Consider the following 27324-nt stretch of genomic DNA (forward strand, 5'->3'; position numbering starts at 1 on the left):
ATCATTATCATTATCATCATTATCATTATCATTATCATTATCATTATCATTATCATTATCATTATCATTATCATCATCATCATCATTATTATTATTATTATTATTATTATTATTATTATTATCATTCGGCTTCTAGTCGTCATGAAGTGCAGTCGACTTTTTGTGTAGCTCCGCTGTTTTCACAGTGTTTAGTTATTACTACATTCGTCTGTGTCCTCATTTAAGGCGCTTAGTTAACTGCGTACAATGCCGCCTAGTGAAGATACATGTTCTAAATGTAGCGCTGCTTTCTTCGGCAGACAAAAGTTCCTAAAGTGTGTTGGGCCTTGTGGCCTAAGATTTCATCTTGACTGTTTAAATATGAGTGAAGTGGAATACGATTTTTTCATGAAGGGAGGCATTTCCTCCTTCAAGAGTGATGAGTGTACCAGTGCTGCGAAGGCGGTTCATGGTGATAACACTCCCGTGAAACCGACCAAGAAGACCGATAAGAAGATCATCTCGCCTACTAGGGAACTTGAACTACCTAATTTACAAAGTAAGGAATCTCTCTCTGTACAAATAGAGACGGTACGATTGAATAGTGAATCCATTCTATATACTTTAACAGTTATTCTGGAGAATGTTAAAAATCTTGAAAAAGAAATGGGTGAATTAAAGAGCGAGAATACTGCCCTCAAATTACAAATGGCCGAGATTTTGGTAAAAAATTCCTGTCCTTGTAAGCCTGATCAAATTGTCTCTAAATTGGGTCAACAGTCCACTGTTCACCCGGTTACTAAATCCTACAGTAGTGTTTTGTCTGACACTGTTAATTCTCGCAATCATGCGAAGTCAGCACCGAGCACTTCATTTGCTCTTACTCATCATAACAGTAATGAGGTAATCTCTGCTGTCGTACGCACAGACGATAGCACTGTTGCGTTATCAAATAACGTAGACTCTGATGGTTTTCAAACTGTCACTCGCAAAAAATTTAAGAAACGAGATCCTAAAGTTGGCACTCTAACTAATAGCAACTTAGAAATGGCTCCAGAGAGAATCAGAACCAAATCTCTTTTTGTTTCTAGATTTAGTCCTAATGTAAACGAGAATAATATTAAGGATTCACTCTTTCATCAACGTAAATTAAGGTCTCTCGAAATAACTAAATTGAAAACAAAATACCAGACGTATTCCTCTTTTCATATCTCAGTTGATGAGAGGGATTTCGAGTTAATTAATAATTCTGATGTTTGGCCTGCGGGATGCCTCATTGCACCCTTTTTTGGTAAACTTAAACCTGAGCAGCATTTTGCTCCACCAGGTACTTCAGTTGATTCTAGGGTTAATGCCTCTTAATATTATTCTCTAACTCTCAATGCACAGTTCTAATAATCATCTTGAGATATTTTACCAAAATGTTCGTGGTCTTAATACAAAAATTGATGAAATTTTTCAAAATGTAGTAAGTAATAATGATATCATTATCTGTCTTACTGAAACATGGTTATCTGATTCAGTATTAAATACAAACTTATTCCCTAACAATTATACTGTGTTTCGAGCAGACAGAACGTATGAGGACACCAATAAAAAAATAGGTGGGGGTGTCCTAACAGCGATTAACAACCAGTTACCTTTTACCTGTCGGCGATATGATTTAGAAATTATTAATGAATGTGTTTGGATTGAAATTAAAATGGCTGATGGTATTAATTTATTAATTGGAAATCATTACTTCCCACCTGATTTCGGTCATAATCACTTAAAATCTTACCTCAATTTTCTTGAAAAAAACCTTGATACTCATAATTTTAGAATAGTAATTATTGGTGATTTCAATTGTCCTGGTATGGATTGGTCAACTGGTTTTAATCTTAATGATATTCATTACTACTCTAAAATTAAGTCCAGTGATTTATATTCCTCGTCTTGCCTTCTGGGATTAAATCAAATTAATTTTACTGTTTCAAGTAAAAATCTACTTGATCTTGTCTTTACTAATATTATTAATAGTACAGTAAAACTAGCCAATCATTCTCTAGTTTTGGAGGATTCTTATCATCCATCTATCTCCATTAATCTTGAAGTGTATTTGTCGCTACCTGATCACTGCCTATCTAGTACCTTCATAAATTATTCTCAAGGTGATTACTTGAAACTCTATTCCACTCTATACAATCATGATTGGAATTCCATATATCAAACTACTGATGTTAACGTTGCTGCTAACGCGTTGTCCCAGATTATGAACAAAGCTATTTCTCTTGCTGTTCCTGTCACTTTCGTAAAAAAAATCGCACTATCCTAAATGGTTTTCAAATACCTTGCGTATACTTATTAGGAAAAAGAACAAAGCACATAGAAATTTTAAGAAATTCAAAACTGATCACCATTATCAAATTGTTTCCAATTACAGAAAACAAGTTAAAGCTATGATTAAATCTGACAAATTTAAATGGTTACAATCCATTGATGAAAATTTGAAGAATGAACCTAATAAATTTTGGAAATACGTAGAATCTTTTCGTAAATCCAATAATTATCCCACCGAATTATTAATAAATGGGATTCACATTACTGATCAGCAAGAAATTGCTAATGCATTTGCTAATCAATTCAAATCGATTCAAAAACAGCCTAATTCTAATCTCTGTTTGTTGGAGTATAATTCTACTGACTTCTTATCCTTACCTAAAACTACAGTTGATGACGTTTCATTAGCCATAAAAAAGCTTAAACCTAATAAATCAAAGGGCACTGATGGCATTCCTAATTTTATTATTAAGGGATGTTCTAATATTCTAATACCCGTTTTAACCTTTATATTTAATTTAAGTTTATTGACCGGTACATACCCTATGCTTTGGAAAGAAGCATCCGTTATTCCTATCTTTAAGAATGGTAAAAAAAATGTTGTTTCCAATTATAGACCTATTTCAATATTAAACAATTTCTCAAAATTTTTTGAAAAAAATAATCCACAAATATGTTTCATTTTATGTTAAGAATAAAATTAATTCAGCACAACATGGTTTTACTAAAGGTAAATCAACAACTACAAACTTAGTATCCTACCTTAATCTTGTTATGCCTGTTGTTGAAACCCAAGGTCAAATTGACTCAATTTATATCGACTTTAGCAAAGCGTTTGATGTTGTACCTCACAATATTCTGATAAATAAATTTAAAAACTTTGGTCTCTCTTCTAACTACGTGAGCTGGTTTGAAAACTATTTAACTAATAGACAATGTTGTGTTCGTCTTGGTGATTCTCTCTCGGACCCATTTAATTGTTTATGTGGAGTTCCCCAAGGATCTACATTGGGCCCTCTATTATTTTTATTATTTATTGATGACATATGTAAAAGAATAAGTTCAAACTACCTGTTATTTGCTGATGATCTCAAAATCTTTCGCTCAATAAATAGTTCTGCCGATTGCCAAACTCTTCAAAATGATATTAACTCCATTGAACTTTGGTCTGACATTAATGGAATGAAAATTAATTAAACAAAAACTTTTGTCATTTCGTACTCTCGAAAAACTACTTCCATAAAATTTAATTATTCTCTTAATAACGCCTGTATTATTAGGAAAAATTCTATAAAAGATCTTGGTGTACTACTGGATTCTAAATTATACTTTCACGATCATGTTCAATATATTTATAATCATTCAATAAGAATGCTTGGTTTAATAAGGTCTATAACCTATTCTTTTTCTACTCCTGAGTCACTATTAATTCTATACTTTACTTTGGTTCGCTCTAAACTTGAATATGCATCTGTAGCCTGGAATTCCATTACTTCAACCGATTCGGTTAAATTGGAAAATATTCAAAGAAAAATTATTTCCTTATGTGCTTTTCGATATATACCCAATTCCACTGACTTTAACTATGATATTACCTGTAAATATTTTAACTGTTGTAGCCTTTATGCTAGACGTCTAAATATTGATTATCAATTTTTTTGCAAAGTTATCAAGGGTGATATTGATTGTGAGTCTATCATAAACAATATCAGCCTTCGTATTCCTACAAAAGGATTAAGATTTCAAAAAAATTTTTATAACCGAAATTCAAAATCACTTTCTCCAGTCTGTAGATGCATAAAATATGCCAATTTGCATGGGCACAATTTAGATCCTTTTAAGGTTTAGTTTCGTTTTGATTATTAGTTTTTACTGTTTGTACTCAATTTTATTTATGTATGTTTTTGTTATTTAAGATATTATTTATTTTTGTTTTGCACCTTTGTATCTTCTGTTTGTGTATTGTGCTGAACTATAATTGGCCTCTGGCTGTTGTTCAGCACACAAATATTAATAATAGATAAATAATAAATAAAATAAATAAATTATAGTGTTAAAAGAATAATTTTCAATTTTTGAATTAACATCCCAGAATTAAGGAAGGTATTGGTTATGCAGTTAAACATTTCTCTACCTGTGTAAAGATCATAAATTTCTACAGAATTATCGTTATGGTTATTACTGGTTACTAACGGATAAAAGTTCGCTCCGGTGTCGGAAATCGAACCCAGGAGCCTCAGTTCTACGCACTGCGCACTCTACTACTGAGCTACGCCGAGGCTCAATCTACAGCAACAAATCGAATCTTTCTTCTTTGCTTTTTTTCCCTTTGTGGCCTTACTAGATATATACGTACATAAAAGTGACTTGTGCGGCCGGGACTCTACAGTTTATAATTATGCTCTGTTGGGTGAATAATCTACGTAAAGATTATATTAATTTTTTGGTCCTACAAAATTGTCTGTTATTGTTATTATTGGTTAATAAGCGAAGCGAATTTTTCTCTATCATTAACCATTATCTCTACTTATTTATTTTCCAATACATTTCCTTATTTATGTATGTATGTATATATATATATATATATATATATATATATATATATATATATATATATCCTTTGCTATGTTTTATTTATGAAACTATTGCCTTAGGTCAGTGGTCGACAAAGATGACGTCATATGAAATACAGTCCGCAAAACACTGCTACGAGGAAGATGGATGGATGGAGGGAGGGAGGGAGGGAGGTATAAGAGGAGAAGCCACGGAACACCTTCACTAGAGTTAGTTAATCATTTCATCTCTTCGATGATACGTCCTTGATTACAGAACCTACAAGAAGTTTCAAAACGTCTAAGTTGGAAAAGCTAAAATCTCAACTCAATCACCGATGAAACCTGAAACCTGATATGGAACGCTACAAGTTTCTTCTATTATAATTGCAACGGCTACCAGGATCTGTTACTTGAAACGCCACAACCAGATGTGATGTTAGTTCATACGTTGTGTCACTGAGTACCGCTAAGTTTCAAGTTCTACTAACATGAACACTCCTGCCAGAAAATAGCAACCACGGAATTTTCTATTCAAAACCATTTCTGAGCTTTGTTCTTAATCTCTTTATTTCTACACTAATAAATGTAGTGCAAAATGTTGATGTGAATAATGCCAAAATGTTGTTTCTGCTCAATGACTTCGCAGTATCAATTTCAATCATCATCACTATCAACAACATCATTTCTTCTTCTTGAAAAATTCCTAGGTTTGTTGAATAATGAATTATAATGATATTAGTGACAATGTGTTGCGTTGTGGTTATAATTCAAGGCTATAGTCAGGTAAGTTTTCGGAGTTAGTACTAATAATTTCATATGGTCAAACAAAATACATTTTTAGGTTAGGTCTTGTGAGTCAATTGTTTAGTCAAACCAAAGAATTTCGTATTGCCAGACAAAATACTTGACATGTTGATCCCTTTCCCGTATAGGTTGCCTATGAAAATATGTTACAAAGTATTGAATTATTTAAAATAACCTTCTAACATAAACTACAGTAAGTAAATAAGTCATTTTGTACGTAGGATTGTGTGATATATGATAACATTTGGCAACACTGACAAGACGGCAATATTTGCTGTTTAGGAACTGTTCTTATGTGACCCTCACTATAAAAGTATTTAATCTTCTCGTCTTCGAGTAGAATCTAGTTGGAAAGCTGCGGTACATAAAACAATTACTACTGCCATCTTATTGTTTCTCACTGTTCCCTGTAGGCATGAAAAAGATTACATAAAACGTTACAATCACAAATGTCATTTCACAGTCCGAATTGCTTCTGTGGTTTCAATAGATGTCAAATAAAGAATTTCAGTTACAATAACAATTATTACCTCGTTGTCTCCTATTTTAGCCTACAGTTTAGATGGGACGTTCTGTAATGAGTTAAGAATTTAAAATTGCCATTTTGCTTGTGGTTCTTCCCTCTATTACTCTACTATGTATTCGCGTGAGTGTTGTCCAATAAAAACAGAGACTGTTCAGTGGGCCATTGAGACCACATTCCGAAACTCAATCAGGTTAACTCGTGTGAGACAGACGCACGCACTCCGATCGACTGACATCAGCGTCTTAAATGGAGCGATATTTAAGTACAACATCAATATTGTCACGATCGATCATCCAGTCGTGATAGTAACAAAAACAAAGTGAAAGAAACCAAGGAAACAATAACTATGTAAAGATTAATAACAATAGCAAGGAAACAATAACCTATTCACAAGCTGTTACAGATTGCGACAATCGCCAAACAAACATCCGAAGAAGCATTATCCAGAAATGATCGCAGAAGATGAGGATCATGGCGTGAAGTATCATCCCAACATCCCACCTTATACTTATATTTAATTATTTTCATTGAATTTGTAATCCATACTTGCCCATTTTAAAGCAGCACTGTACGAATACTTTTCATACTCATTGTACATGTCACATAATTTGTCAAAGATTACTTAAGAAATTAATATATATTAAAATATTTTTGGCAAATGAATTACACTTTTATAACATAGTTTGTAGATTTATTTAAAACAATATTATAGTGGAAGAAGAGATGCAGAAGTTATAAGCTAAATTATAGAATTTTAGCAAAAAACTTCTTTCATTTTCTGTTTAAATATTTTTAGTGTTCAATAAATCTGTATTTCCACTATGTTTGAAGTATTTCGGTGATTAATGCGAAAATGAACATATTTTTTACGTATATAAAACTAATCACAGTCATAGTCAATTGTTTTTTTATTTGTGAGAAATGTGTACCAGTCGATTAAAGTGTAAATATAGCGGTAAAATGGAAATTACCGAACAAACAAACTGAAAAATAAAACAATGGAAATAAGTATAACCTAAATTCAATGGATGAATAGTCAAGAAACCTCAGACGATACGGTTTAAAAAGCTTTCTCTTCTTTTTAAATATGACTGGTTGTCTATCTTGAGTTAGAATACTTTAACCCCTACAAATTGTTGGTATGGTTTTTACTGAAATATTGCATTTTCCGGTCACAACATTTTCTTGTAAGTGAGGTCTACCAAGTCTCAATCAACAACATGAGTATTATGTAACCTTTACTGAAAATGTTGGGCTGTTTATGGATTAAGATAGAAGCACAAAAGATATACAGCTGTCAAAAGGAAAAGTGGCCGCTCTCTAGAAACAAAGTTCCTTTCGGGAAACTCCGCTACAATTCGGAGACAGGCGATGTTACATGTTGTTGGACCACAATGCCTGATATCTATGTACAGTTATAATTAAAGTATTCTCCGTTTAGATGATTTACGTGTTGGCCTGTAAATCATAAGGCCACGTATAGGGAAATTCTGTGCAACCCACTAAGCGCAGACTTCGCATTAATTTCAATAGGTGAGTTTCCGAAAATGATAATAAAAATCTTTTATCAGACACCCAGTATAGATAGGGTGGGATTTTTGACACATAGGCCTACGTTTGTTTTTTTCTAATTCCATTCAAGTTGCTGCTTTTGCTTAGAATCTTCGATTGTGTGTTAACATCGACCTATCTACAATAGTGGATGTCCGACATTACATAGAAGTTATCAGTGCTTTTTTCTGGGTGAACGTACTGGAACGGCGTTCCAGCACTTTTATCTTGCATTTTTCATCATTCAAGCGAAATAAATGTGAATAACTATGTTTTTAATATAATTTTTCTTTGAATTCCACTTAGATCTTGAAAGTCTTAGTTGAACGAAAAGGAGGTTAAAAACGACAAAATTCCCGTGCAGTGAACAGTAATCAGCTCCCCGTTTGCTATAAAATATTCTACACTGAGTTCCACCACTTTTTTCTCCAGAAGAAAATCACTGCTTGTTGTTATTATATTATTATTAATAAAAACAAGTAAGTGTGTCACGATATCGTGGGCCTTCAGTAAAGTGTGTTGTCAGTCAGAAAAGATCGGGAACCCATATGCATTAATCCACTGCATTGTGCGCCCTCCTACATACAATGACTCTTCCAGTCCGACAGCTGGCATGAGTGACATTCGTCAATCCGACGTTGACAGGCTTGGACCATTCTGCCTCAGCCCTGACAGAGTCAGATTCCATCCCTAGACGAGTATATCATAATCATAAGCCAGAGCCATGCGTCCTTAAATCCTATATCAGATCTGAAACCCTTAGTACTCCCCCCAAGAATTCACCCTAGCCTATTTTTGAGTATTACAGATGATAAACGAAATGAGGATAAGATGGAGAATGTTGTTGGAATGAAAGATGGTGATGGGAGTATCATGAAAAAGTTCCCTGCAACGTCTGCAGCCACAGACCCAGTGACTGAACTTCACCTGGAGTTGTACGAGGGACAATCAATAAGTTTCCGAACTGCCCTGAATGTAGGCAACCACACAGGCCATTGGAAACGGAGAAGTTATCTATAACCATGGAAACGCCTGAAATGTACTGTATACTAAAACTATCACTTAAAAGATAGAGAAGACTAGCCATAATGTTTTATGGAGAGAGTCCAGGAAAAATCGCAATAGGTCCTTGACATGTTTGCACAAAGTCACATGTAAAAGCTCAGTTCTTAAAGAAAATCTGACGCTGTTTGATACACTGACTCAACAGATATGGAAGTAATGGTCTTCAGTAACACGCGCATGTATGTTTAACGATACAATAAATACAAGTGCAGTTCGGAAATATATTGATTGACCCTCGTATTAAGCTTGATTGGGAAGTTAAATACAACAACAAAAACTAGCAGGTAATAGGAACAATAATTTAGCTAGCATCATTATCGACAGACAGAGAAAGTATCTGAAATTTAGTAACTCAGTTATTTTTAATTGGTTATTTTATGACACTTTATCAGTTGCTATGATTATCTAGTATCCGAGCGAGATGAGGATGATAATGCCTATGATATGAGCCGGAGGTCCAGCGTCGAAAGTTACGTGACATTAGCTCTTAATGGGTTGAGGGAGAACCCCGGGATAAACCTCAGCCACGTAACATGTCTCAACCAGGAATACAGCTCGGCTCTTCTTATTTCAGGGTCAGGAGTGCTAACCATTACTCCATAGCAATGGACTAAGTTATTATTATTTTGGGTTTTGTAATAATGATTCAGGAAAGTGAGTACCGAATATTTTACGAATGATAGAATCTAGGCGATCATTTTAAGAACAGAAACATTAGTCATTTTGGCAATACGTGACACCAAAGTCGTCATTGTGCTGCTTAGAGTGTATGTGACCGGTGTTGGCGTGGTATGTCACTCGGAAGAAAGAGGCAACAATTAATTTAGAAATATTGTAGTGATATGGGTTCCTAAGCACAGGGTATCTAAACAAGACAAGACAGTAGAGGTAAAAATTCAGTTTTGATTCAAATTTACTGTAGAATATACCACAATAAATGTACAAAGTGTCCGCCATTACCGCATTGTGTTGATTACACAATCAAATCGTCCAACCAAGGAGGACAAACTAAAGCAGATCTCTAAGTGCTCCACCGGCTGCCTAACCTCCAGGCTGATAGACAGCACTTGGGCAATACATAGTGCCTACATTCCCTAGGTGGTCGCCAAAATCTGTGTCGCGACACATTCCACTGCCTCTACTCAAGCCTAACGATGACATCATACCCCCACCCTCTTCTTATCCCCTTTACTTCGTTAGAAGTAAATAGATATCAGCAACGTTCGTACATTTGTAATGCTGTAGGACGGCATGCAGTGGCGAGAACGTGACTCGCGAGACATTATGGCTCGCAGTGATAGCTATGCATTTCTCTTTCTTCCTACCTTCCCCAACCCCCACTCCCACCCTCTCACTCACTGGAGTCAAACTCCGTTCCATTTGTATTTGTCTCTGACCTGCGAGTGGCATATGTCTCTCTCGAAACCATGTACCTCTACAAAAACGAAAGTTTCAAATAGGATGGGAGGACGCATTTTTTTGCTGCCAATATGATGAGAATATTAAATGTATGATTTGTTCACGAGTATTAGGAGCAAAACGGTTGTATAACATAAAAGAGCATTATACTACATGTTATTGATGAAACATTATTATTATTATTATTATTATTATTATTATTATTATTATTATTAATATCAATATAATCATCATCATCATCATCATCATCATCTCTGTACGTCGACCCTTTTTCAGCAGATGTACGAATAATGCGGTTAGCTTTTCAATTCGAACTCACTGATTTACTATGTGATGTCAAATGAAAGCTAGATGTAAGGATTTGACAAATGTTGAACTTTCAAATCTTTGCCAAAAAATAAATATCCGAAGCTTCGTTCTTTCGCTTGCTCTATTGAAGCCTTGTTTGCTATAACTTACGTTTGTGAAAAATTATTTTCAACAGTGAAAATAGTTAAAAACCAAATTTAGATCACGACTGACAGACAAATACCTTCGTGATCAACTACGACTGGCAGTAAGTGACATAATTCCTGATTTTGAAACTTTGTCGCAGAGACATTCTGAAGACAGTTAATTTTAGGTTGTGATATTGTTCATTTATTGTTCATTTCTTTCTTCGTTAACGTACTAAACATTAGTTTGTAACTAAACTAGAGACATTCTGAAGACAGTTAATTTTAGGTTGTGATATTGTTCATTTATTGTTCATTTCTTTCTTCGTTACACGTACTAAACATTAGTTTGTAACCTTGTACTGTATAAAATTATATTTAAGTGATTGGCGTAAGGAAAATGAAAATTCGTTAATAAGTCAGACAGTTCCTTCACTTCCCCTTCGGGTGTCCGCCTCCCTCCATAGGTACTATGCACGTTGCAGGTTACACAGTGGCTCGGCGCACATTACATTTTCGCCACGGCTGCTGTAGGATACTGTCTCGAAATGTTTCTTTAAAAAAAAAAAAAAAAAAACGAAAACGTAAATTTCAAGAAGCGTGGTAGGAACAATATTTCTTGTGACGTGGTTAATTTCTTGTAAAATGTTAAATGGCGTATATAAAAACCGACGCTGTAAAGCAACTCGACATTTCCCCCGTTAAAGTAAGTACAGTGCATATCCCTTTCAGTTCTTCGGTAAAAAATCTTGGCATTCACATGGATAATAATCTCAACTGGGACATGCAAATCACAGAAACCTGCAGAAAAGTGTATTCTATTATTCATGTGCTAAAAAGGATAAATGTTCATCTTCCCTCTTGCTTAAAAAAGTCCCTTGTGCAGACCCTTGTATTTCCCTATTTTGACTATGCTGACATTTTACTGACTGACCTTTCCAGCGGCAACAAAATGAAACTTCAACGTGCTCATAATTTGTGTGTACGTTTTGTAAGCAATGTTCGTAAATATGATCATATTACCCCATCCCTGGAAGCAATAGGTTGGCTTAAACTAGATAAGAAAAGAAATTTACATTCACTTCTCTTTCTCTTCGAAATCTTGAACTCTTCTATTCCTTCGTATCTGTCGTCTCGCTTCACTTACCTTTCTTCCCACCACAATCTGAACACACGCTCTCGCCATGAAACAATACTAACAATACCATCCCATCGCACCTTCTCATACTCATCCTCTTTCACAATAGCCCTGCCAAGACTCTGGAATTCGTTACCTGCTAGCATCAGCGACTGTCGAAATAAAATTGAATTCAAACGCAAACTTACTAGGCACTTGGTCAGTAATTGAGACTCGTTCAGACATGGTTTCTTGTAAATAGTTCTTTTAATCTACCACAAAATATCTCAATATCCGGTAATGTCATCACTATAGAATTTTGTTATTCTAGGTTTAATTTGTAATTTAGTAAATACAAAAATATTCTTTGTTCTTGACTTCTGTGATAAAATGTCTAGCTTTCATTAATCAGGTATTCTTGTCGCACTTTAATTTTTATTGTAATTGTAATTGTAAATTTAATATTAATTGTAATCTTATTGTTCATGTTATAGTTGTAATCCCCTGGTAGAGGGGCAGAGAAGGCCTGACGGCCTTATCTCTACCAGGTTAAATAAATAAATCTAATCTAATCTAATCTAAATAAAAAAATATACATCATTATTCCTTTTGTCATAAAGATTACCGCGCCCTTGCCTCTAAATTCAATATACAATTAAAAAAACAACACGAACAAATTAAAAGCATCGGCTCCTATGACATCTTATAAATTAGAGACAACCTTCAATTTAATACATTTATACATAGGCTATAATGCTATTGTTACATGGAATATGGAAGTGCTTATGATCAGTAATATGCAGGTAGTTCCAATTTTCTGGATATTTCAGATTTGTTTCTTATTTTATGAATAAAACGAGATAAAACGCTATAAGATTGGATTTGAAAGAAGAAAGTTCATCTACAAACGATATTGACGAAATTACCACAACCCGGGGCGGCCGGGTAACTCAGTTGGTAGAGCAGCTGGCTACGGACTGGAAGGTCCAGGGTTCGATCCCAGGTGGCGACAGGATTCTTTCCCGGGGGTAAAAGGCGGCCAGAGCGTGGTGCCGACCACACCACCTCATTCTAGTGCCGAGGTCATGGAAAGCATGGGGCTCTACCTCCATGCCCCCCAAGTGCCTTCATGGCATGTTACGGGGATACCTTTACCTTACCTTTTACCACAACCAGGACTTCCAGCTAGCTATGTTGTTGCCCGCAAAATCCCAAAATCCATTTAACCTAGTGCACGGGTCATTTTGTTAAGTCTTATGTGGATGGTATCATTGAAATATTGTGTCCGAGCAAGTTGTTAATTTCAGTATTCATTTGTTTTCCAACACTGTGAAAAAAAGGTTAGATAATATTTAAAAATTAATTGAAAATGAAATGCAAATAAAAGTTTCTCAGTTCATAGCATATTCTCTAGCGCGGACGCATATGCGTCCAGTTATGATTCCTGTCACAGTCCATCTCTGCATTGTCATTCACTGCATTATCTCACGAGATATCCACTACACCACTTTCTGTGCGATAGTGGTGTGCGGGTTGCATTTCTATTACGTCACCATTTCGTGGTGTTTGGTAACCACTAGCCTAGACGCAACCAATCATCTCTAAAAGATTGGCACTTATTTCTGAAACACGCAATACACAAAGCAAGTACTGTGAAGTAGCCTGTAGTTCGAAGATACATTGAATACAATACTCTCAAACAGCCTACATATGGCAAATATAAATATGTAAATACAAAACTGTCTTTGTTAAAAAACTACAGAGTCTATTTTATTTTAAGTTTCGGCCTTGATGTACACAATGCCAAGATGCTGAGCTTCAATATTACGTAGAAACCAGGATCGTAATTTCGAATGTTGCACGAATTCATTGTCTACGTGATGTCCTGTGTCATTTTAAGTTAATACGCGGTGTAATTGATCACGTTCTGTTTAATATAATATGGTATAAATTTAAAAACTGACAGGGGATTAATTGAATCCCTATAATTGCGTCACATACTTAGGCCTATGTTGTTCGAGATCGTTATTGTGAGCATGGTTGGAATTATAAGGATGTTTATGCTCGACCATGCCGAAATGTAGTAATTATACACCTGCTAGTAGCCCTTTAATGCACCTCATTAAAGTACACCTATTCATTATAATTCAGTCGTTCAGCCAATGAGAAATCACCTTTGTACCATTATAAAACCGCAAGTATCGATTATTATTCTCGGATATGCAATCGAAAGACAATTAGCGAAAAGTCACGGAGGCTGGAAATCCAGTACTGTCGCAGAAGGTTATGTTCTGTCACTATAATAATTAGCGTTAATTGTAAATAATATTCAAATAAATTAAATTTGTCATCTCGTTTTTCAATTCTAAATCAATTTCCAGATTATATCAAGACTAATGTTCATTTTATTCTCTAGATTATATCAAGGTCAACGACATTTGTGGCTCGGAAAAAATCAATACTTTCGCGTCTGCGCACATCTCACAATTCAGGTCAGTTCCGCTCCTCACTTACATAACCATAACATGAATACTTCTGAATAATTTCAAGTTAGAAATATGGTCGAGCATAAAAAGTCGTATGAAACTTGCCTATGATGGTAATTAAGACGCTCGTATGAAAATTATAAAACTCGCTTGCGCTCGTTTCATAAACAAACATACTCGCGTCTTAATTACTACCATTATAGGCTCGTTTTATAATGTACTATTAGAATTTCAAATAAAATTTCGATATTTCTTTTAGTTTCTGCCTTTATACTACCAGTAATTTAAATTTAAGAGGGCGGAATCTTCTCGTTAATTACTTCGTAATAATTGTTTCCTAATTGCATAAGACCTAGTTCGAGGAAATAAAAGGAATTTTAATAATCCCGCTTCGTACCGTCTTAGCATAAAGCAGCGGTGACCAAAACTCGAGCTGCAGTGATTACATGCGACAGACAGCCAATGAAGTAAGGAGATGGAGGAAAGTTACTTGGCATGAAAACTACAACCAGTGATGGTTCCTGTACTAACATCTTGATCAATCCCGTTGATAAAAAACTGAAGTTTTGCTGTATCAGTAATGTCACTGCTGTCATCAAGAGCCAGTGAATAATATACGATTTTTTTACTTCTTTTTTCAACCTTCCTCTTGACTATAATCAGGACTTTTCTAAATTCTAAATTCTTCTTTCAATACTTGGTCGAAAAATTCGTAGTTTTTTTTTTTTTTTTTGTTAAAAAATTAAAAACTTTTTATGGACAAGTTATTTAAGCTATTTTAATCATTACTCTTTTGAGAAATTCTGTTCCATTAAAAGGGTTTAGAGCACAAGATATTTCAAACTTTATTAGGTAGCTGACTTCCTTACATTTATTTATGCCATCTTTCTCTTCCTGGCTACGACTTAAGACATGTCAATTTCTGGCGTTTAACAGTTCGTCGGCACATAATATTGAATCAGTTTTTCTAAAATATTATTATTAAATGAATAACTAATAAATAGTTACCCTCATCTAACGATTAAGAAGATTAAAATTGAGATAAAACCTAACAATTTTATCCTTCTAGGGAGAAGATCTAAAAATGTCAATATTCATGCACGTACAGAAGAATTATAGAAACACATACTTAGTAGTCAATAATAATAATAATAATAATAATAATAATAATAATAATAATAATAATAATGATAATAATAATAATACATTATTCAGCGTGGCAATTAATGTTTCTATATACTCCTAATTGAACCGTTGAGCAAAGTAAACGTATTATATTTTGTCCGACAGAACAACAAAAAAAGTTCCCTTCTCATTCTTTACGAAACCACCTCTTACTGCTTGTAGAGAGAGAGTTTGTAGAGCGACATGATACCGCCACTGCTTGCCTTCAGTACGTGAATGAAACACACAACAATGTACAGGAAACACCTCGTACCCGTTGGTCACCGCTGGTCTAACGCATCATGGCTCGCGTTACGGAACGCTTGTAATAAATTTTCTCACGAAATTTTGGCCAGTACATGGGACCAATGCCCAAACAAGCATCGTGATGAATTTGGGTAACTACAATAAGTAGTGGAATCCGATTTAGAAAACTGGCTATAAAGACAGAGGGGATAATCCTGCTGATCACACGATAGCTCTGTTCTGGTTGTATGATCATTCACATCCGCTGAAGCATGTGGACGTAAGGTAACCAACCAGCTGGTCAAATTTCGCGCTACGGATGATGACAATGATGATAATAATAATAATAATAATAATAATAATAATAATAATAATAATAATAATGATAATAATAAAACAAAAGTACTAACACTGAGTTCTTAATATTGCACTTGTGTTTTAAATCTTAATAACTAATAGAGAGTTAAGAAGGAATATTCACTTAAATTCCATAGTAGTATAATATTATACTGTATTAAGTGGATGAAACACATCATTCATAAAGAAAGTGATATTCCAAAGAAAGAGATTGAGTATGACATAAGTTTGAATTTATATTGATGGTGTCTTTAGTCTTACAGAAGTAATCAATAAACTAATCAAAACAATATTACAGTACAAAGCAAAGTTACCTAGATACTGTATCTGTTTTAAGTGTAACTAATATTCCACAACAAAACTCTTATCGCAATTATGCTTTTAAGGTGATATTTGAAACTTCCTATCATCAGAATATTAAATTATTTTCTCGAAATGTGCTGAAGCTATAGAGCTGACATTTTTACAACACATGGGCACGTATCTTTTGCTTATGATGTAACAGTACTTGCTTTGTTAATTAATTTCCTTACAAACAATTTCCATGAGAATATTTTCAAAATTTTCAATACACTATCTTCAGTAATACGTATATATATATATATATATATATATATATATATATATATATATATATATATACGGTATATTAGATTTACGAAAACATTCTGTGAGGCTACTAAATATATAGGACTATACCTGAAAATTTCACTTTTCTATACGAAAGGTTGAGAAAATATTTCTTTTGAATAAAAAAATCAAACTTGTGAAAAATGAGCATTAAAATTAAAACTTACATTCTTATAATGCACTTATAATTCTCAGGCAAATCTAAAATAAGTTCTCTTCCCTTTATCTATTGAACCAGTGCTGGCCATCCCTGAATATAATTCGACCAAGAGGCATATACCACCTCTTTCCTCTGTCTCTTTCCTTTCCGCTGTAAAGCTCTCAGGCTCTCCTGGGCTCTAAAGCGCGCGATTGCTCCTGTGGGCATCAATTGACATGCCTGACTTAGACCAAGGGCTCTTTTTTAATCTAGTATTTGAAGATGAATTAATTTTAATGCTAGCACCGGTGGTATCTGTTTATGGCGAAATAATATTTTATTGACATAACGCCAAGGATCTGCCATTTAATTACCTGACATTGGCCTTAAAGTTGGAGAAAGCCTTGAGCAAAAACGAACAAGTTAATAGACTAAACAGACTTCGAATTCCCGTGTGACAGCAACCTAAAATAAAGAGCTGCCTCTTTACTTCTAGAACATACCAGTGATCACCATGGTCCTCCAGGGGCTGTAAGGGCCATAGAAGCCAACATATATACATTTATATTAAGTTGTTACTGTCTTCCAAAGAGAATGTGCATCCTACTCTATTTTACAATCATATCGAGAGCATCATGCCAGAAGGGCGAATCAGCAAATCTGCAACTTTACATTAGAGTCGTTTTAATATATAATATTTCCTATCTTTGTCTACATAACATGATACTTTCTTTGATTCTTCCTCATGTCCATTGTAATTCACAAACGTTCGTTTTCGAATTTAAATAGGTTCCATTGAAATATTTCAATAACGGTGCATTTGTTGAGACGCCCTTCTGGTATGATGCTATCGATACGGTACGTATTTCTGCACTAAATAAGGTTATAATTAGAACCTAGTGTTCGATCACATCGAACTAAAAGTTTAGTGAACACATACCTAAGCTCTCCACTGTTTTATGCAAGGACACAACTGCTAATACTAAGCATGTATAAACTTGTACAGTCACCTCGCGAAATATTCAACTACAAACACTGTTTAGGAAATTATTATTGTTTACTTGTGAGGTTCAGACCTGTCTTCAGACAGTTGACTAAACAACAACATATTATCACCAAATATATATAAATGTTTATAATTACTTGACTAAACAACAACAACATATTATCACCAAACATATATAAATGTTTATAATTACTTGACTAAACAACAACAACATATTATCACCAAACATATATAAATGTTTATAATTACTTGACTAAACAACAACAACATATTATCAGCAAAACATACATAAATGTTTATAATTACTTACTCTGGCTTTTAAGGAACCCGGAGGTTCATTGCTGCCCTCCCATAAGCCCGCCATTGGCCCCTATCCTGAGCAAGATTAATCCTGTCTCTATCACCATATCCCACCTCCCTCAAATCCATTTTAATATTATATTCCCATCGACGTCTCAGCCTCCCAAAAGATCTTTTTCCCTCCGGTCTCCCAACTAACACTCTATATGCATTTATGGATTCGCCCATACGTGCTACATGCCCTGCCCATCTCAAACGTCTGGATTTAATGTTCCTAATTATGTCAGGTGAAGAATACAATGCGTGCAGTTCTGTGTTTTGTAACTTCCTCCATTCTCCTGTAACTTCATCCCTCTTAGTCCCAAATATTTCCCTAAGCACCTTGTTCTCAAACACCCTTAACCTATGTTCCTCTCTCAAAGTGAGAGTCCAAGTTTCGCAACTATAAAGAACAACCGGTAATATAACTGTTTTATAAATTCTAACTTTCAGATTTTTTGACAACAGACTGGATGATATAAGCTTCTCAACCGAATAATAACACGCATTTCCCATATTTATTCTGTGTTTAATTTCCTCCCGAGTATCATTTATATTTGTTACTGTTGCTCCAAGATGTTTGAATTTTTCCACCTCTTCAAAAGATAAATTTCCAATTTTTATATTTCCATTTCGTACAATATTCTCGTCACGAGACATAATCATATCCTTTGTCTTTTCGGGATTTACTTCCAAACCTATCTCTTTACTTGCTTCATAAATGTTTATAATTAAAAAAAAACAAATAGGCCTATATGGTAAATTATAATATATATTTTTATTGGGTTATTTTACGACGCTGTATCAACATCTAGGTTATTTAGCGTCTGAACGATATGAAGGTGATAATGCCGGTGAAATGAGTCCGGGGTCCAGCACCGAAAGTTACCCAGCATTTGCTCGTTTTGGGTTTAGGGAAAACCCCGGAAAAACCTCAACCAGATAACTTGCCCCGACCGGGGTTCGAACCCGGGCCACCTGGTTTCGCAGCCAGACGCGCTGACCATTACTGCATAGATGTGGACAAATTATAATATTGTAACGAACAAAACATTGCAGGACTTTGACAACAATGAAAAATTACAACCTATGTTCAAACATAAACAATAACCTTTACGACTGTGGTATTCAGTAGTCCTCTTTAAATCCATTAGGCCTGCAATGAATGGCTATGTACAAGTAATTTATATTTCAAAAATTTCAAACGAAAACATTCCTCTTTCGGATAAGAAATGTTTGTACTTCGGGAAACTTCATCTTCACTAGTTGAGCCGAAGGGTTGTGGGTTCGAGTCCCGCCTCGGGCATGGGTGTTGTTTTTGTATTAGTATAAGTAAAACAAAGGAAACAAATGGAAAACAAAAAAAAAGACACCAGATTACCGGAAATTGAAAAAAAATATAAAAAAAAACTAGAAGTTACTGGTGCATACATAAAACTTGATACTTCGATGTGTGTATTGGCCTGACCCTCGTCCACCAAAACATTCTAACCTATACTTACTTATTATAATCTAGTCAGGTGAGGTGGGTTGGGTTTTGTGTTTATGGCGTGGTTGTATGTTTTAATTTCCTATACAGATCGGCGAAGAACAGTTTTAATCAAACTAATAATCAACACCTAACTATGTTATCATCGCTACTCTTTTTCTATCATTTTCTGCGCTGACAATACCGAACGTGTCGTGTGCGTGTGCTCTCATATATACCCCAAAGCACAGCTAACCTGTTTTCTTCACTCGGTGACCAAACGCTGGCCTTTCGTTATAATGCAGGACTAGTTACTGTCATCCTCTGAGGAGTTTAGTGCTGAGAGGAATGCGGTTCCGACTAGTCTAGCGCGGTACTGGAGTGGGAGGGAACAGTGACAGCGGCAGTCTGGAAGGAAATACAATCATACTGAAAACATTCGCCCAATTTACGAGAGCAGTATGTCTATTAGTTTTCTAATGTATTTTTGGCGCGATAGAGATACAACCATTCGTACTTACGCGTTCAGAGAAGAAAAATATTGTAGAAAATTTTATTTTGTATTATTTATTTATTCTGGTGAAGTTAAGGCCATCACACCACCAGGAATACAAATACAATAAAATAAATAAAAAGAAAAATCATAATAAAACTATAATAATATAAATGAAAAGAAGAATCCTACTATAAAATTTAGTGATTAGTATAATTGAACTGAATTTGTATTTTAAGATATCACCAACAAATGATTTTCGCATGACATTATAGGAATCTGTTTTTCACGATACCAATCACACATATTCTAAAATCTCAATAGAATAAAACCAAAAACTTTTCCACAGCATGTTTCCTTAATAAAAATGACTTGTAACGGTGAGATATTTAATATGAGTAATTCATATAATATTAACTTAGCTAACATCAGGGAGATGTTTGAGCAAAAATTGCAACAATATATTTAATATATTAATAACAAAATCATACTAGGCCTAGGTAAACAATATATAGGCCTATATGAAATATTCGCACACTACTACAAACTGAAGTCTGCATATTTTTGGAAGATTAATACTTCCCACTCCGCTCGGCTCGGCTTGGCTGTACCAACAAAGAATCTACCTGCAACCCCCCCCGCACCAAAAACATATCCTTAACACGTGCCTACACAAAGTCTAGAAAAATTTTCATACCTCGATAATGTACAGTAGTTACTGTTGACTACTAGAACAGAAGTTAGCAGATTTACATCCGGTTGGTGACCATGGGTTTTGAAGAGCAAAGAAACATTGGCATGCCTTTCTTCAGAAGGGAAGTTACAAAGGTGGAGTTTTCGTGTCAACTTACGTCCATGAAAGAGAGGGCTTCAGGCAAAATATATCCTCATATAAACTTTGCAAGATATTACAGTTACCTCTATCGGAGGTAATTAATTTCGCCTCATTTCATAAGTGCAAGTGTCAGAAATTCTAGGAAGTCATCTTAAGATGATATACTATAGCAACAGCGCAGTAAAACATTACTTTCGTATCGTTTTCAGTTGTGGAATAGTTTTTGTATGCGCCACTAGGCATGATCGAGAGCGCTTGAGTTTTAAAAGTCTTCAGTAAGACTTTCTTCAGAAGGGAAATAAAGCCAGGCGTTGCTGTCCCTAAATAAGAGGATTTTAAGGATTACAGAAAAAATATATATTTGCCTTTTTCATCAAAACTATATTCTTAAAATTGTTACTTCACCTGTAACCGTATTATCGGAAGTAGTTAATTCTATGTTACAGGTTTCCTATCTCAAAAATATAGGTGAACTGTAACAGGTTTGTAGAGATTCCAGAATAGATTTTAGTATATCTGTGAGCACTGGAAAACAACAATAATTATTACAGAATTTTAATATACAGAGTGACAGATTTCCATAGTTTATATGCATCATGTATTGTAAAGAAAATTTATTTCCTCCCTAAGTTACATTATTTCTCTGAATCTTATCTTTGTTACTACATTAATATGATTTGCTAGTAATTACACTAATAATATTTATCCACCACCATTCTCAATATCATCTTTTTCTCCAGTCTGAAATTATGGTGTAAATTGTCTCATTTATTACTAGTATTATTGTCATTAACTTCATTATCATCTTTATGTAGCCTACTTCTTAAGTATCTTATCCTGGTGTTTAAATGTCAGTCTACAAAGTTTATATTTGTGATTTATGTATGTCAATGTCTTTCTACTCCACTTAAGAATCTGATCCTGGTATTAGAATTTTAAATTTTATTATTCTAAATGCGTTTGTAATATTCTGGTATTAGAATTTTAAATTTTAGTTTATAAACAACAGAGAAATGTTTATGCATTACGTATAATTATGTAGGTGCTCCTGTTATTTTATCAAAACGGAACTGCCCCGAAAACGAGCTTTGCTCTTTTGGTGTACTTTAATGTAACGTTTTATGTTTGATATACTGTATTATTACTGAATAAATTAAATTAATCGAAATGCAAAAAAGAATTTAATGCGATATGAGATCGTAGAGAAGACGAAAACGAACACATTTTCACTACAGTCTACACATGCGAACGAAAATATTCTTTTCTTTCCCAATTTAACACAATAATTCACTCAAAATGTTCCTGACCTTGAACGAGAGGATCCCGGTTCAAATCCTGGTTGTGACAAGTTATTTTCCGAGGTCAACCCATTAAGAGCAAATGCTGGCTAATTTTCGGCGCTGGACTCATTTCGCTGGCATTGTCACCTTCATTTCATTCGGACGCTAGATAACCATAGCAGTTAGCAAAGCGTCGCAAAATAAAACATCAAAAAAAGATTCGGATTATATGAAATAACAGCTTCATTAATAGCCCTATTTGTAATATCCATGAAGACCAAAGAATTCATAGCAAGTAGCCTACTAGCTTGTGGACAAATCTAGGATACACCATTGATTTTTAATAGTAGCCCCAAAATATGGTACTTCGTTGTCCAAGATCGTTACATCGAACATATTTTTTTATATATGAACAAAAAGAAGAAATGTAAATAAAAGTAATAAACTGAGCCTATATTATTGTTATTATATTGGGTTATTTTACGACGCTGTATCAACATCTAGGTTATTTAGCGTCTGAATGAAATGAAGGTGATAATGCCGTGGTGAAATGAGTCCGGGGTCCAGCACCGAAAGTTACCCAGCATTTGCTCGTATTAGGTTGAGGGAAAACCCCGGAAAAACCTCAACCAGGTAACTTGCCCCGACCGGGATTCGAACCCGGGCCACTTGGTTTCGCGGCTAGACGCGCTGACCGTTACTCCACAGGTGTGGACCACTGAGCCTATAACACTACGAAAATTTTATTTTAAGTGACTAACATTTGTTATTTTGAGCAGTGTATTTTTTTTTCAGTCGGACCATATGAAGAGTTCGCGGGAAAAACAATGAATGTCACAGTTTTCTTAAGGTTGATGTCATTATCTAATTCAATGGATCACTGCGAAATTTAATGTTGTTCTTATGAAAAATGGCAAAAAGGAGAATTATCACCACGAATACAGTAATCCTTTCCTTTATTTTCTATAGAAACAGCGCTACATCTTGCAGTTATAGACTCAATTAGATCATTACCTAATCCTTAACAGAAATGTAACATTCATCGTTTTTCCCGCGAACTCCTCATATCTATAGCATGAAAATGTATCCGTTTTGTAACATCCACAACCCAAAACTTGCACCCTGTATGTTATTGTCCTTGGTATATGCTTGCCGAAGATTCAATGTTGCAAATTTATGCGCACGTAAAAGGAATTTGTTCCTGAACTAGAGGGTTCCGGGCAAAATTTATTAACCTTTTCTGTCAAATTATCATCCTAACATCGAGGTCTATAGATCCTGTATTACAGATGCTCCCACTTCAGAAATGAAATCAACTCTGACAAGTTGGCAGAAATCCTAGGAAGACTTCCATAGGCCTATCTGCAGGACAATGTGAAACAACAATATTAACAAAATTTTCGGTGTACGAAAATCCTTGATTTTGAGGCACATTAAGGGGAGAGGACTGTACTTTTTAAAACTTTTTTCCTATTTGGTGTAAAATATTAATTTTTTGTATGTAGAGAGCTCATGGCTATAGCAACTCAACGAAATATAAATATTTTGAAAAAAAATTTGGGAGCCAGATTTGAAAACAAAAATGTACCCAACGCAGTATTTTACTAAACTCGATATATCTAAGCCATTTTAAAGATAGATTCAAACAGTTTGTTACAATATATTTGTAAAAGCACTCTCTACAAACTGTCTGTAACAGAATTTTGATATTAGTCCCTACATTTGTAAAATAAACAATTAAAATTTAATAACATTATTTTTATTTTCTTTCTTGCAAACAGACAGACTTATTTTTAAAATGAAATCAATTAGGAAAATTCTGTTACAGAGAAAAGTTTCCTAGTAGACTAGAGAATGTGTATTCTAAATTTCATATATATATATATATATATATATATATATATATCTTTAATACTTCAAAAATTGGCAATGTAGCAAAAAGATAAAGTTCCAGAAACAGCAATCAAAGGGAGTGTGATTTAATAATCCAGAGCGCAGGAACTTTAAAAATGACGTCTCAGCATCCAATAAGACCACAGATATCCACAAAATGTTATACAATGTATTCCACACACATCACAGAGTATTTTAAAGAAAAATTTGGTTTTGAAAAAAAATGAAGTTCCGGAAACAACAAGCAAAGGGCTGTGTGATTTAAAAATCCAGAGCGCAGGAAGTTTAAAAATGGCGTTTCAACATCCGATAAGGGCACAAATACCCACAAAATATCATGCAATATATTCTACACATATCACAGAGTATTTTAAGGAAAAAATCTTATTTTTCGAAAATTTACTCATTTTTCGCCAAAAAATACCATCCTCTTCCCTTAAGGGGAGAGGATGGTATTATTTTTAACTTTTTTCCTATTTGGTGTAAAATATTAATTATTTGTATGTAGAGAGCTCATAGCTGTGGCAACTCAACGAAATAAAAATATTTAAAAAAATTATTTGGGGGCCCAAATTTAAATATATATATATATATATACCCAATGCAGGATTATAATAAAACCGATATATTTAAACCGTTTTTAAAGATAGATTCAAACAATTTTTTGCAATCTTTGCAAAAGCATGTTCTACAAACTGTCTGTAACAGAATTTTGATATTAGTCCCTACGTTTGTAAAATAAACAATTAAAATTTAATAACAATTTTTTTTATTTCCTTTCTTACAAACAAACGGTCGTATTTTTAAAATGAAATCAATTAACAAAATTCTGTTACAGAGAAAAGTTTCCTAATATTCCAAAGAATGTGTTTTCTAAATTTCATGCATGTATCTTTAATAGTTCAGAAGTTATATCCCTTTTTGTCTGGCAATGTAGCAAAAAATGAAGTTACTGGAAACCGATAAAAGCGGGCGTGTGGTTTAAAAATCCATAGCGCAGGAAGTTTAAAAATGACGTCTCAACATCCGATAAGGGCACAAATACCCACAAAATTTATGCAATGCATTCCACACATATCAAAGGGTATTTTAAAGAAAAAAAATTTTCTTTGAAAATTTAATTTACCGGAAACAACAATAAAAGTGGGCAAGTAATTTAAAAATCCATAAAGCAGGAAGTTTAAAAATGGCGATTCAACATCCGATAAGAGCACAAATACACACAAAATGTTATGCTATGCATTCCACACATATCACAGAGTATTTTAAAGAATTTGTTTTTGAAAATTTATTCATTTTTCACCAAAAAATACCATCCTCTTTCCTTAAGGAATGGTTATCTCCACACATGTCATCACAATTAAAACACATGTCATACATAGCACTTGTCCACACTCTTACGTACCTCAAATTCCCCCCAAAATAATCCTTCCGCCGGTCGTAAGCACCCACTAATACGTGCGAATCCCGCGCTCTTGTCCACTTGCAGTCCAGTCGATTCTTCGGCTAGGATTCACCTGTCTTGCGTAGTCGTGTTATTACTACTAGCATCTGCTTCTGAGATGTATATTCCACAAATTGAACGTCCCCCTCTTCTAACTCCCCCACCAACCCCCCTTTGCCCTATAGACCGCCTCCTGACCCAGACACCGAATGAGCAGGTACAGTTATTCCTCTGTGGTAGTCCCCCTCCACACCTCTCTCATCCTACCGCGTGCGCGAGACGTAATATTTCTAGTGAAATAAAAAATAAAAGCCTGTATTATACAATACACCTGCGTCTAATGCTTTTCGAAACTAGGTAAAATGCTTTGTACGTTCCTTACCTTTAAAGTGAAAGCGTTATTTTCTGCTACAAAAATATTTTACCTGTTATTTCTATACATTTGAAAGAAACTCCTTGACTCTCCCTTATTTTTATAGAGAAAGAAGCGGTAACAGGTGAGGAGGTTATTGTTTCCATTGCCACCAGCCGAAAATCATACAGTATGCTTATAATGGTTGGAATGTAGTATGTAGGGAGAGGTCGAGACTAATCTTCTATACACGATATTTCAACTCGTACCTGTCCAGTTAACACGATGAGACTCCAGAATGGTTTTATTACACTTCTTTCAAATACAATTGGGTTCATCTCCGAATACGTACTTTGTAAGCCTTTCTTCCATTTTATGAACGGTAAACGGGTAATTTGGAATAGAAGAGGATCCTGCGATTCATTAGCAGACAGGCGAAGGACAAACGGACGGACAGACAGACCACCAGATACACTGAATGACTCACTGACTCACTGACCGAATTACTGACTGACCGACTCACGAATTCGCAAGACATCGATTCTCAAACTGACCACAGACTCAATGACAGATTTACACACTAATACAGTGATGTCAACTGATGCCCATAGGAGCAAGCTCGCGCTTTAGAGCCCAGGAGAGCCTGAGCGCTTTACAGCGGAAAGGAAAGAAACAGACGAAAGAGGTAGCATATGCCTCTTGGTCGAGCTATATACAGGGATGGCCAGCACTGATTCAATGGATAAAGGGAAGAGAACTTATTAAAACTTTATCCATGTTAATTTTTAGATTTGTCTGAGAAGTATAAGTGCATTATAAGTTTTAATTTTAATGTTCATTTTTCACAAGTTTGCTTTTTTATTCAAAAGGAATATTTTCTCAACTTTTTTTACAGAGAAGTGAAATTTTCAGATATGTTTGTTTAGTAGCCTTACAGGTACAAAAACAATGTTTTCGTAAATCTAATATATCGTAAATACGGATTTCTGAAGATAGTGTATTAAAATGTTTGAAAATATTCGCATGAAAAATGTTTGTAAGGAAATGAATTAACAAAGCAAATACTGTCACATCACAAACAAAAAATATGTGCCTATATGTTGGTAAAACGTCAGCTCTATAGCTTCAGCAGATTTCGAAATAATTTAATATTCTGATAACAGAAAGTTGCGCACCAATATCACCTAAAAGCATAATACGATAAGAGTTTTATTATGTACTATTAGTTGCAGTTAAAACATATACCTAGGCAACTTTGCTTTGTATTATAATATTGTTTTGATTACTTTTATAAGGCTAAAGATACCATCAATATCAATTCCAACTTAGCATGTCATATTCAGTGTCTTTCTTGGGATAACACTTTCTTTATGAATGATGTGTTTAAATCGCTTAGTACAGTATAGTTGTAGTCATTATGGAA

General features: G+C 34.5%; 1 protein-coding gene across 3 annotated transcripts in view; it reads right to left on the bottom strand.

Moving 5' to 3' along the window:
• The window catches only part of dy (dusky), a 292387-nt gene extending 266726 nt beyond the window's left edge, over positions 1–25661 (bottom strand). For 2 of the 3 annotated variants that reach the window (XM_069812944.1, XM_069812942.1), the window contains exon 1: positions 25511–25661. The gene's annotated coding sequence lies outside the window, so the exon portion shown is untranslated. Of the gene's footprint in view, positions 1–19860; positions 20102–25510 lie in introns of those variants that run through there. The other variant, XM_069812943.1, reaches the window with a different exon arrangement.
• Between the last annotated feature and the right edge of the window lie 1663 nt (positions 25662–27324).

Source organism: Periplaneta americana, chromosome 16 (genome assembly GCF_040183065.1).
Source record: "Periplaneta americana isolate PAMFEO1 chromosome 16, P.americana_PAMFEO1_priV1, whole genome shotgun sequence".
Lineage (NCBI taxonomy): Eukaryota > Metazoa > Arthropoda > Insecta > Blattodea > Blattidae > Periplaneta > Periplaneta americana.